Here is a 13,250-nt window from a genome sequence, read left to right on the forward strand (position 1 = left end):
ACTACCTGAAAGGAGGTTATGGTAAGATGGTCTGGTCTCTTCTGCCATGTTTCAAGCAAAAGGATGAGAGAAAATGGCCATAAGTTACACCAGGGGAGGTTCAGATTACATATTTAAAAAAAATTGTCTCTGAAAGTGGTTAAGCATTGGAATAAGTTCCCCAAGATGGTGGTGGGGTCACCATCTCTTTAAGAGTTCAAGATGCCTCTGGATGTGGCATTTAGGTATATGGTTTAGGGGGGATTATGGTTGTGCTGAGTTGAAAGTTGGACTCAATGATCTCAAATGTCTCTTCCAACCTTGATGATTTTGTGATTCATATAATCCATTTTATGGGCAGTTCTTGTAGTATATTTAACAGCTAAGTCAGTAGAAGACTGCAGGAAAAGAGCTAACAAAATATTTCCTGTGAAAGGGATGATGTTTTGAGGAACTAATGTTGGAGACAACTTCCATGCATCTCTTGCCCAGTATAATCATAACAAGCCTCTGGAACAGCTTAAATAGCAGCAAAATGAGAAGGAAGCAACAAAATTTGTCAGGGTCTGTGTTTTCAGAGATTTAAAACATAACAGGTTCTTTCTACCTGCCTATTTATTTATCAAGAAAGTCCACCACTTTCTGGGGAATTGTTTTAAATGCAGAGGTTCATTGTCTCTTTGAAACATAATCTGATAAACCCCACAGTTTTAGGAGAAGGGAAAAATGTTCACATTTAAAGTACAGTACCAAAAATAGCATTTTCTGCCTTCAGGATCTCACTGCTGCTCCCTGTGTGACATAGTGAGCAGGTGTAGAAGGCACCAACCACAGAAGACCTTCATCTGTGCAAGGACAGTGATGTAAGGAAAGGTTTAGATGTGTTCTTTCACATCTATTGATTGCTATTGCCTGATAAGGAACACAGTCATAGGATACCACAGGTACAGTGCAACTTGATTCAGAAATAAAATAAGGCTGAAAGCTGGGAAAAGAAAATATCTGCCATTTGCAAACCCAAGCAGCACAGGGAAAAGGAGGGCAAGTCACATTCTCCTGCTTTCACGGGGCTCAGATTCTCTACCCATTACGCTTCCCAAAATACTGCTTCCCACAACACTCTGCAATGCAGTCTACAAAAGTGGAAGTAATCTGGGCTGCACAGTTGACTTCAGCTCTGATAGAATACTCAGTTATGTTATGTGTAACGTTCCCGTTATTGTCAGTACGCCAGTAAATGTCATTGCCTTTTCTGGGAATATACCATGTCAGAAAATCATTTGGGGTAGGATTTTAATTTTCCATTGGGTTCAGCAGCAGCTGAATGCTTTCTTTGCTGCATGTCAGCAGATCAGACAAATACAGCCCTTCTGCCTCCTGTCAGCACGTGGCACAACAGCTTCCAGTCTCGGCAGTTGCAGCTCCCCCATCCATGAGTTAAATCAGCATTTGTGTATTATGGTCTTTTTTTGCCTCTGCAGTGCAGCATTATGATTTTTCAGGTTTCAACAACAGTGACAGGAGCCCTCTGCATCCTGTCACAGCATTGCTCTGTGAGATGTCTTTTTGGCAACTCCAAGTTTCAGGATGATGAGTTGAACAGCCTGATTCCCATGGAGTTAGGGGTGATGGGTCAGTATCTCAGTGAGCAAATCTGAAGAGCCCACTGGGCCAGACCCCAGCCTAATCCAGGACAGACAGACAGTCCCAGCTCCAGGAGCTAAAACCTTGAAAACCAGCCTGGATGCCTGCCCAGCTCACTTACCTGCTGGAGTACCTTTTGGGGAAAACTCCCTGGTGCTATTCAAGAGGGGTCTACATCACTTTAAACACTTCACATATCAATGTCTCAGCTCTTTGCTCATAAAAACAACATGGCATTGTTCCTTCACCTACGTGGAGTTGTGAAATTAATTATAAATGGCTTCGAGTTCATTATCTGAGAGGAGCTATAGAAGTGTGACTTATTTTTAATAATGCATAAGTAATAATTTATTTAACATTTCTCTGTATTCCTCATCAGGTTCCCGAACCTGACTGTACTTTCCTGCTCTGTCTGCAAGTTCTCTCGTGAAAGTTGACAATAAGCTTCAAACTTTTTTGTTTATTTTTTTTTTTAGGATAATGAGATACCATGTCTTAGTCATTAAAGTTGTGGCACCTGTTCTGTTAAAAAATAGGATATCAAGTTTAAATGGAACAGGATATGACAAGAGGTGAAAAGAATCAAACAACTACTTTGTAAACATAATCTGTTAAATCCAGTAACTAGAATTAGTCTTATTTCTCCACTGTGAGTTTATGCTGTGATGTAGCACATTTGTTTCAGGGCCATGGAGTCTGGATGGAGCTAAATAGACAATTCAAACACTGAATGCTGTGTGCTGTGCTCTCTGCAGAATCAACCTGTGTTTCAAGAAGACACACAACTTGTCCTCCCTATACTCTGCATTGCAGGGATACATGTGTGGAGTGAAACAGGCAAATATTCAGAGGCTGAGGCTGATGAAAGCTGGTGGACTTTGCCAAGTCAAGCACAGAAAGTCCTTAGTCAGCCTTGCCTCCAAAATCAAGCAACTGTAAATAGAAAGTTGTTTGGATCTTTGATATTCTAGATATTCTGGAGCTTTCTGTCTTCTGTAACACCAAGAAACATCCTGAATATTTGGTTTCAAATGAAATGTGAGCTTGTTCTCTCATTCAGGGCAAATGGCAGCCCTGAATACCTTGGAACATCATGGTACCACTGGGTTTGGTGGTGCTGTGGCTTGCTGTGCCTGGCACAAGAGGAGGAGAGGTTGGTGGCCACCTGGGGTTTGAATCGAGGTAAGGAGCAGCATGTGTGCCCTTCCTTGGGTTTAGCCTTCCTCACAAAGTTGCACTCACTAGGTGTGTTCCTGGAATAAATGTTGCAGCAAGGTTGTTGCTAGCGTACCTCTCTATCCAGGCCACTCCGACAGAGCCAGCTTAGAAAACTTCAAGAGTCACCATGTCTTTTCACTCCTATTTCCAGAGATCAATGAGGCCAGCTCAGCAACGCTTCCTCAGAAGTGCTGTGGGTATAGACAGAAAAAATAAGTATTAAGGCGTCAACCTTTGGCACCACCTGAAGGAAGGGGGTAAACTCACTCTGGCTCTGTGGGCTGATGCACACCGGGGGGGCTGAGAGACTGCCCGGGTAATGGGAGGGAAGCAATGTGCAAGGGGCCTGTCTGTATCTCCATGGCTTTTGCCTGGCAGCATCTACAACAGCTAAGAAGTAACAGGTTTTGAAAGGAAGCAGTGACAGGGTCCAATAAAGAAGCAACTAAAAGAGGTTTCTGTTGCTGGAAGACAGACATTCAAACTGCTGTTTGTAGGAAGGATATCCCACCATCAGTTCAGTCTGCGTCAAGGACTTTGATGATGAGAGACATCTTATCTGGACTTCAGCCTCCCCATTAATGCACTGGTTAAACAGGGAAATGGTGCAAAGAGAGGAGGATAAAGGGGCACAGTAAAACCTCAGGAGACTGATCCAGTTGGTGTGAGGAGATGTTCAAACAAATTGTTTATTGGGGCTGATCTAGTAAGGTGTTAAGAAAACCATTGTATTACAAATAAATTATGTGAAAGGATAACGTTTTTGAAAATGTTTTCTGAGCAAGGCTTTGAAGCTTATTTAGAGCACAACTGCAGTGGGAGAATGATGTGCTGGAAATAAGAAAAGCGAACCACTGACTGGAGCATTGAAGGTTGCACTGAAGCTCCTTGGAAAGTCACTTTTATTTATTTACTAGTAGGAATAAAGCAATGGACACTGTTCTGTGCCGCTTCCGACTGGGGAGGGATTTTTCTTCTGCTGGACTCAGGGAAGGTATTATTTCTGTCATTAAATCTCCAGTTTAGACATGTGAACTTGCTGCTACTGGCTTCTCTCCACCCATCCGCAAGGACTGCAACCACCTTTCTCTGTTTTCATGCTCTTTCTTGCCTTCACCCATAACAGGGACTTCTTACACAGCTCAGGGAGTGCCACACTGTATTATTCAAGAGATGTAGCCTTTCACAGTTGGCTCCTGAGTAGCAACCTAAAGATAAATAATAATTTTTTAAAAAAAATCAAAGAAGAGGAGAAACAGCCTAGAAAACAAATGCAGAGAAGAAGAAAATGGCAGCTGTTGCCTTAAGAGTATTTTTCTTCCATTGTAAGTGTAATTAGAGCTGCAACACTGCGTTCCCTGGCAGTCTCCAGATACTGGTAATGAAACCCAGGCATATAACCCTGCCATTGTTTCTGCCAGGGATGGCAGAGGACTAAGCAAGGGTCAAAAGTTTACGAGAGGCTGTGGCTGTGCTGACACGTGGAGGGGAGCATGTTTCCACAGCACACACGGCACTACATGCGCTTGAAAGGTCACTGCAGCCATCAGGCTGAGCTGCAGCCTGGTGGAAAAGAGGCTGAGCGGGAGCTGCACCGGGAAAGAGAGAGTGGGAAAGTGGCATGCGAGGAAAGCAGATGGGGCTTCTGAGGGAAAGAAGCTGGTGGGAGAAGGGAAGACACAGAGGAGGGAAATTGAGAGATAGAGATAATAGTGGCAGAGGAGCATCACGGGCTGGTTTAACAACAGACTGGGCTCATGTAGGCAGATGTTGCACTTGGCAGGGCTGAGCAGGCGACTTGTTTGATCTCCCAGGACTGAAAAAAGGTCAGTGGCATAGAAATCATCCTACTAACAATATTTAAGTAATTGCTTTCTGTCTGCAATCATATTGAAAAGGAAGAAAGAGAGTGTAATGCAGGGAAGCAAACTGCACAGTAGCTGTTCTGCCACGAGAAAGGAAGCACTACTCACTGCTGCATTTGTGTCCAGAGAGAAACATCCCACACCAAACAGAGTATCTGTTTAAACACTAAGACAAAACCCAGCAGCTGTGCTTTGGCTGTCCGCAGCAACCCACAGGCTCTGACCTCCAGGAGGCATCCCCAGCTGTGCTGCCCTTGACAGCAGCTGCCAATGCTGCCCCAGCAGCCAGACAGTCTCTTCACACATAAAAACCTGACAATAAAAGCTTTTGACACCAATGATTGCAATGGTGAGATGAAGACAAGATGCACTTGGGAATGCATCCCCCTCTCCTGTAAAGAGACAGTATGGAAATGCCCAGTTTTCTTCCACCCTTGATTGTTATATTCCCTTACCTCCATGGAAATGAAGTGCAAGCTAGAAGTGCCAGCCCATTACACTGGCATCACCCTTTCTTTGTCCATTAAGTCTTAGGTAAAAGAAACTTAAGGAAAAGACATAAAAAAGAATTAAAGTCTTCACTATGTTGGAATGAGTTTCAGTCTCATCTTTGGCTTTTTCATTTCCTGTGCTAATAATAATTCTTCTTACTAATACCAAAGGAGTATTGGAAGGAGAATCTTCATTATCTGAATCTAAGAGAAGAAAAGGAAGATTAGTGATCAACCTGATTGATCTGAGTATTATTGTTTCATAGCAAGAGGCTCCATCAGCACAAAATTGCCTTCACTGTGGAAGGGCCCTTGACTCAGCTGAGACTGGTACTCACTGTGCTAGGTATGGACTGTCTACGAGAAACAATCCTTGTCCTCATGAGTCATCTAAGTGGATAAAACATTTCAGAAAGGCAAGGAACAAGCAGGTACCCGAGCACCAGGACTAGACAGACCTAATTTCCCAAGGATATTTTTTTCTAACATGATCAGCTTTTGTCACCTTCTACAAGGTGACCTTGTAGAAGAAAGTATAAATTCCCCATTTTTAATCTTTAATTGGCATACATGAAAAGACTTTATCACTTGAATCTTCTGCTGTCTAATCATGCATGAGCTTCCCAGTCAATGCACTTAGATTTGGCCTCCTGCACAGAACTACCCATGTTTATAATGATTGTGAAGACATCATCTCCTTCAGACCTTTACCTCTCTGCCAAATGTTATTGAAACTGGAGGGCATACTGTGAGACATACAGACAGACAACACAATCATGCCAAACCTTATTCCCACAGGGAATCAGTAACAAATTTCAGGTAGAACAGAAACCAGGATGGCAGGAAATATCACAAGGTTTCTTTGACTTTTTTTTAGAGTCTTGTTTGTTTTCTTATTTACGTCCATCTGTGACTTCATGTTGCATCACTTGTTTTCCTTTTAGTAGCAGCCTTTAAAAAGGCTGACATCTTATTGCATAGACACCAAAGTAGTCTTTGCGGAGCAGGGGTCCAGAAACAGAAGGTAGAGTATTAAACCCTTTCGGGTACAAATCACTAAATTTGAAGGGAGAATGTTAAAAAAACCCTAACTACAAATCCCAAATCCTCTTCAGCTCTTCCGAAAATTGCTATCCATTTGAAAGTGATCTTTTAATTTGTCCAGATTCAGAAGAATAATTGTGGAGTTGCTGAAAGTGCAGAAAGTACAATACCAGACTAAGGCAAAGGCACTGAAAGTTGGCTGGTGATAACAAATTTCACTCTCAGTCATTTCTGTGGGCTTCCTTTGCAGAAATGATGTAAGCTGCACCTGAAAAACAGAACCATTTCCATGATAATTTGTAACTGTAATTTATTATAAATATATAATTATATTTACAAATATAACAAATTACAATTTGTTACAAATGTATTACAGTTTTATATAAATATAAAATTGTACTTTGTTATAAATACTCCATACTAGGCTGTTTAGCATTTAGTAGCAAACACCAATCGCTTATGAACCTCAGTTTAATGCTTGTAGATGTGCTATCACTAGATATCACTTTTAGGTGCTAGATATTTCAGTTTTGAGATCAAGCTAGGTATTTAAATGATCCTCAACTACCACAGTGAGTATCACTGTACAAGTGCTTTTAATAAGATCAGGGATCTAGATGAAAGAAGAGAGAAAGAAAGGTCTTTGGCTTAATTACAGCGGCACTTAGCAGACCCTCAGTGTTGGGGCTGGAGCGCAAGGACAGGCTTTAGCACTCACCCGCAACGCTGCACCGTGTCTCCAAGGGCAGACTCAGATGGGCGGAGGGATGAGATTAATGGTGAAACCCCCTGAGACAGGAAAGTGTATCCCACACAACTGAAAAAGCCATCTGAGATCTTCCCCACTTGTAATGTTCATGGCGAGACTTGGGGTAGAATATAAGATATACCACAATGAGTGCATAGTAAGTATTCTTGGCCATTATTAAATATCTAAACTCAGAGAACATCTACTTTCTGACATTTTTACACCATGAAGATCCCTTTATTTTTGTGAGACCATTTTGATGTTTTTGCATCTTGAGAACAATTAAATATCGCTTTCTGTCTTTGTATTGACCAGGGGTGCAGCCTTTAGTTCACAGATCCCAAGACATTGAAGTCTCGGTGATCTTTTGAATACCTCAATTTCTCTACCTATGAAACAGAGCTGAAATATTTGTGTCCATTTGAAAATTTAATGTCTTTAAACTGAAAGCACTCGGAGATTTTTCAAGCAAGCCTTACAAGTATTAAATTTAAAAAAAAATTAGATTTAAAATTTAAAATAAAATAAAGTAAAATAAACCCAATCCCCAGCTTCCTTTTATTAGCATGTCAAGTTTAAGTATGAAGCATCAGCAGCAATTTACCATACTTACATAACAATGTGTTTATTAATTTATCCAGCAGGCTAACTCATGCTCCCTCTGAGGAATACATAATCCTTAGCTATTATTTAGAACCTTTCATCCACAGATATCAAAATGTGTTACAAATGCTGTAGCACCTTTTGTCTCTGCATAACTTTCATTAACATCAGTGGAAAAAAGGATTAAGCTCAATATGTTTCCTTGAAATAAATATTTATTAAGAAATTACCTTGTTTGTTCCACCTCACTGTCTTTCAAACGTGAGTGCCATCATAGCATTCACTATTTACCCGGGGGCAGTGACTCATCCTTGCTCTGAAGGAGACAGCTCTCAGAGGCCAGCGGTCATCTTTGTCAGAGGAGAGGGAGCACTGGAGGAGTGACCATATCCCGCTGTCTGTCTCCACCAACTGCAGCCTGCACAGCAAACAAAAGCACAGCCGTAAATTAATCACACAATTACATTAGTGCCCTCTGAACCAGCACACTCAGCTAGTCCTCCACTGAACTCTGCTGTACTGAAAAGACCTTCAGCTGGATTATGCTTAAGCAAAAGCATTAGCACTGAGTGCAAAGCAGCACCCTGTTCCCTCCCACATGGACTCTCGTTAACTTGACATTGCCGCAGAGCCTTTGCTGGGACGGCAGAGCCTGTGAATGCTTGGACATAAAGCAGTTTATATGCCTTCTTTTAGATCAGTATCTAATAGCCAACAGGCAGCCAAGTGTCCAGGCTGAGAGGACAGGTCAATGGTGAGCAGCCAACCTGGTGGCATGAATCCTCTCCTCCAGAGTATCATCAGTCTGCAATCACTTGGTGCTGCTACTTCTGCCCAGCAGGTGAAAATACACCTCCCAGCCTCATGTGGCCCAGAGGATTATCCTCCTGCCCTGCCTTGGTGTCAGGATGAGGGCAGCTAGCCCTTAGGTACTCTTTTAGGAATTCCTACATTGTATTTTTGCTGCTGTCTTCTCTGTCCTCAGGATGCAAGATCCAACTGACTTTACATAGATGGGTTCTGCTGAGGTGCACTGGGACTGTGAAACACCTCCCAATAGGATTCCTGTCAGACAGCAGGCTGAGGAAGAAGTCTCCTAAGGCAGAAATGTTTAACAAAAGGTGCCAGAAGTCTGGTTTTTCACCCCTGAAAGGCATTTCTCTGTAACCCAAGATTGGTGTCTATGCAAACCTGGTACTCAAAACTCAGCACCAACTTTGGACTTAAACAGCTGAGCCATCTTCTTCAGAACAGGCAGTGGACTTATTCTTTCAAAGCACAGACAATACTACATTCGTCTTTACAGTCTCTAGGAAACATGAATGATTTCTCCCCATTCTTCCCTCAGCAACACTGCTACTGTTTTGAAACAGTTTGATAAATTTGATAAACTTTATCTTGACTTCAGGACAGCAGCTATCTGTACTAGCTATACCAGGTAGGGCATGCATGGTGCATGGGGGATTAAACTGAAGAGATTCAGATTTCTAATCCAAGTGCAGAAGTGAGATAAAGGTGGAGATGTCCAGCCATGCACCAGGGAAGCATGGGCAGTAGCAGAACACCAAGAGCTTAGGGGCTTGTGACTTCTGAGTGTGCAGGGCACAGACAATGGTTGTGGGGCTGTGCTCTTGACTTGAATGCTGTTATTCTTGTGAGAATATGGGCCTTGGGCTGCAGCTCAGTAAAGCATACTCAAGAAGTTCAGCTCAGGTATGAAGCACAGAGTTTCCTCTCTGAGCCATCCTGAATCACAGAATCACAGAACATGGTGACTTAGAAGGGACCCACAAGGATCATTGAGTCCAGCTCCTGGCCCTGCACAGAACCATCCCCAAGAGTCACACCATGTGCCTGAGGGTATCGCCCAAAAGCTTCTTGAACTCTGTCAGGCTTGGTGCTGTGACCACTTTCCTGGGGAGCCTGTTCCAGTGCCCAAACACCCTCTGGGTGAAGAACCTCTTTTTAATATCCAATCTAAACCTCCCCTGACACAACTTCAGGCCATTCCCTCAGGTCCTGTCACTGGTCACCACAGAGAAGAGATCAGTGCCTGCCCCTCCTCTTCCCCTCACAAGGAAGTTGTAGGCTGCAATGAGGTCTTCCCTCATTCTCCTCTTCTCCAGGCTGAACAGACCAAGTGACCTCAGCTGCTCCTCCTACGGCTTCCCCTCAAGGCCCTTCACCATCTTCACTCTGTAGATTTATGTGATGGAGAAAGAATTCTATTTAATGATAGATTTTTTTTTTGCAACATCTCTAGTGTGAAGGAAAGACCAATCTCTTCAGTCCTCATGTCACAAGGGTGTCTAGTGTCAGCCACAGCAGAATGAGATTTAATTCAATTCTAAAACTTTCTTTGCACTGCAGATGTTGAAGGTGCAATATAGAAAGTGCAACACAAGTCAACGGTCCTTTATTCAAATGCTTTCTATCCCCATTTCAATGCAGTTTCAGCCTAAATCAATATTGACCTAAGAAAGGTGGTTTATTTCAGCAACAGGTTCATCTGTATATTAATAGATAAACTGGCAATTGGGGCAAGCAAACATAACTCCAGTGAGACCAGCACAGGTGATTCTACTCGTGACAGTCAATGTGGCCTTTGAAGAATTTTAAAGCAATCAGTGTAACTGGGCCTCTGGAGCTTGCCAGCTCTTATTAACCTTGATCAGCAGGCAGGCAGGCAGGCAGAACTAAGAGGCCCTCATAATTCAACGTGGCAGAATCTGACCTCTGTGTTTGCCTCCTGTGCAAATTCATGCAGAACAAATTAATGCTTAAATGCTGCATCTCCACCAGAGACACAGAATTCCAAACACAGCCAATTCTCCCTGAGCTGTTCCCAGAGTCTAAAGCCCAGAATGGGACTCTGCATGCAAAAACACAAACCCCACCTGCCATGGCATCCTGGGTCTGTAGTAAATTTGCGGTTAATGAGCATTGATTGATTTCACCAGGCAAGCCTGTATGGATCTGGAAGCAAGAGGAATTTCTTATGTTGCCCACAGCACTGCAGGTGAGAAGCTGCTACCCCTCCCCAGGCCAGCAAGGGTGCTTGGCAGTAGCTGCAAGACAGTGGAGTTGGGGGCACATGGCATGTCAGAGGTTTTTGCAAAAGGCAGAGGGTGGTTATAGGAGAGAGGGCTGAGGACAGACGGAGAGGGCTGCAATGAGCGCTGTCTCCTCGCTTTGCAGGGAGGGCAGAGGGACACACACAGGGATGTGGCTGACACCGCCTCTGCAAGGGGCCCAGAGGAGTTGCTTGAAATGGCAGGTGTCTGGAAAGGAGGACATTTAAGCACCGTGAATTAATTAGGAAGCCCAATGACACAGGCTGCTCTCCACTCCTGCTGCAGCAAGTGGTACCTCGCGCCGTGGGGCAGGGAGCCAGTTATGCAATGAGAGGCAGCAAGCAGCCAGCAGCACCAGCCACAGAACGGGAGTCCTGCCGGTCCTGGCATCTCTCCAGAGAGAAGTGAAGTAAAATAAAATAAAAAGTGACTCCCTGTGTTTCAGTCCTTGACTTGTCCTAAAATAAACAGTTCTCTGAGGCTCGCAAATCACACATCAGAAAAGCCCCTGCCAACCAAAAAAGCACATATTTGTCTCCCTTGAATTCTTCACAGTGCTTGCAACAACTAAAAGCTGGAATAAATTTTCACAGCTTTTCTTTTGAGAACAGTAAATCCTTTCCTAAATTATGTATAAACATAGAATGGGCAGCACTTTTTAGAAAAGGATTTTGATCTTTTTATTATTAATGTTTTTTTCCTGCATTGTATTTTGTATGTTATTATCATATTAAATTCAGTCCCATATGAAACTGTAACATTTAATATTTACCTCTAGGATGTGCCTACTTATTTTAAATCAACATAATGTTTTTTAGGTGTTAATGTTAAGCTGAGAGCTAAGGGTTGATTGATCAACTGATTTTTCTGACTGAGTATATTAGTGCCCCAGATTGACCTGAAGATTAAGAAATAATACATAATTGTATTTACGGAACTGTGAAACATCTTTTCTTTTTGCAAAATTTTAAATGTTTTATACAGAAAGGCATAAACCTATATTTTTTTCTAATTAATCATTGTTTCTTCTATATAGATTTTAATTATAAAATATGTCAGAGATATGATCTTAGGATATAAACAGAGAGAAATGATTTTATTTTTAATCAAGAACATTTTTTAAAGGATTTATACAATGGTAATGCTAAGGGTTCTACACTTATACTTGATGATACCAGATGCTGTACAAATAACAAGGTAAAATCAACCCCTGTAGAGAAAGAAGATTTTAAAAAACAGCACTTATTTAGTAGCAGGAGGGACAGGGAGTTGTTTTTGAATCTGTGACCTTTCCCACTTTCTAATATGTCTCACTTTTTCCATCCCTAAGTGTGTGATTGTAACTCCCAATCAGCTCAGGTTTTGGGGAGAATAACACCTGAACTCGGAGCCTCTGCAAAGGGAGGAATATGTGTAGAAAACATACACAGTCACAGCTAGAAAATGGTAGTCACAAGCTGGGTAATATATTCACCATCTGTGGAACAAATAAAAAAGACTGAAGACCACATCTAAATTTTCTGCCTGAAAATGACTGTGGGTGAGCATTTGGCTCACGTTTAAATGCAGCAACATGAGCTTTCTTCCTCCTCCTCCTTAGAAGCTATTAGCTGGTGCTGCCAGTTATCTGTGCTGGCCACACATCCCAGGGGGTGACCTCTGTGTTATGAGGCTGTCCTTCACTTTTCACCATGCACTTGCATTTTGGCTCTCCTGCATTCTTGCCTGGGGCCTGGGAGGTGGTGCTGGTGGACTGGAGATGGGCAGACCCAGGGCTCTGCATCACGGTGGGGATTGGCACCGGGTGAAGGAGGGAGCGCTGCTCCCTTTCTTGCAGCCTGCTCACTTCAGCTGAAAGAGAGGGACACAACCACAGAAAACCTCCAACCTCAGGGAGGCCCTCTCAAAACAAATACAGCCTTGAAGGGAAAGGACCTTGTGTTTACAATGCCACTTTCTAGATGAAAGGCAGGCAAAGGCAGCTCTGAGTGCTGAGATGCGTTCCCATCAACTGCACAGTGAAGGTGCAGCAGATTCCTGCTGTTGTACAGAGCTTGAGCACCCAGGTTCCTCCTGGGGCTCTCAGAGTACCAGAGTGATAATGACTGAACAATGCCAGCTCAGACCTGCAGTGAGCACTGGAGGACTGAAGGAGACTGACACACAGGGCTGCAGGAGTGGCTGCATGCAGACCCTCAGGACTGTGGGTGCAATGGGATGACACGACCAAGAAAAGACCACTGGCCTTTAGCAGTGTATGCTCACTATGCATATGTGTTCAGGGCAGTTGAAGGACCTGCACAGGACCAGCAGATATAGCATGGGACCTCTGGGAGATCAAGTAGGATCCTCTAAAGCATCATGGATGACACTGGGTTACTGAATCTGAGCAATGATTGCCACACTGCCTTGAAACTGCTGTGTAATTTCCTGCTCTTCCTTATCCAGAAGCCAGAGGTGGCTGCAGCCTGATACTGGCTGGACTGAATCCCAACATCTCACACAGACAAGCATTTCTCATTTAATTGCAAGCAGCACAATGCACCCCTCCACAAATGGGCCTAAACCTGGAAACACTGACTGC

General features: G+C 43.2%; 1 long non-coding RNA gene across 1 annotated transcript; it reads right to left on the bottom strand.

The window, feature by feature from the left end:
- Positions 1–3,707: 3,707 nt before the first annotated feature.
- On the bottom strand, positions 3,708–8,117 carry LOC135416146 (uncharacterized). The gene is made up of 3 exons (XR_010431464.1): positions 7,823–8,117; positions 6,960–7,107; positions 3,708–6,509 (listed from the first exon to the last, which is right to left on the bottom strand). It is a non-coding gene; the product is annotated as an uncharacterized LOC135416146 (long non-coding RNA).
- Positions 8,118–13,250: the final 5,133 nt, after the last annotated feature.

Source organism: Pseudopipra pipra, chromosome 6 (assembly GCF_036250125.1).
Source record: "Pseudopipra pipra isolate bDixPip1 chromosome 6, bDixPip1.hap1, whole genome shotgun sequence".
NCBI lineage: Eukaryota > Metazoa > Chordata > Aves > Passeriformes > Pipridae > Pseudopipra > Pseudopipra pipra.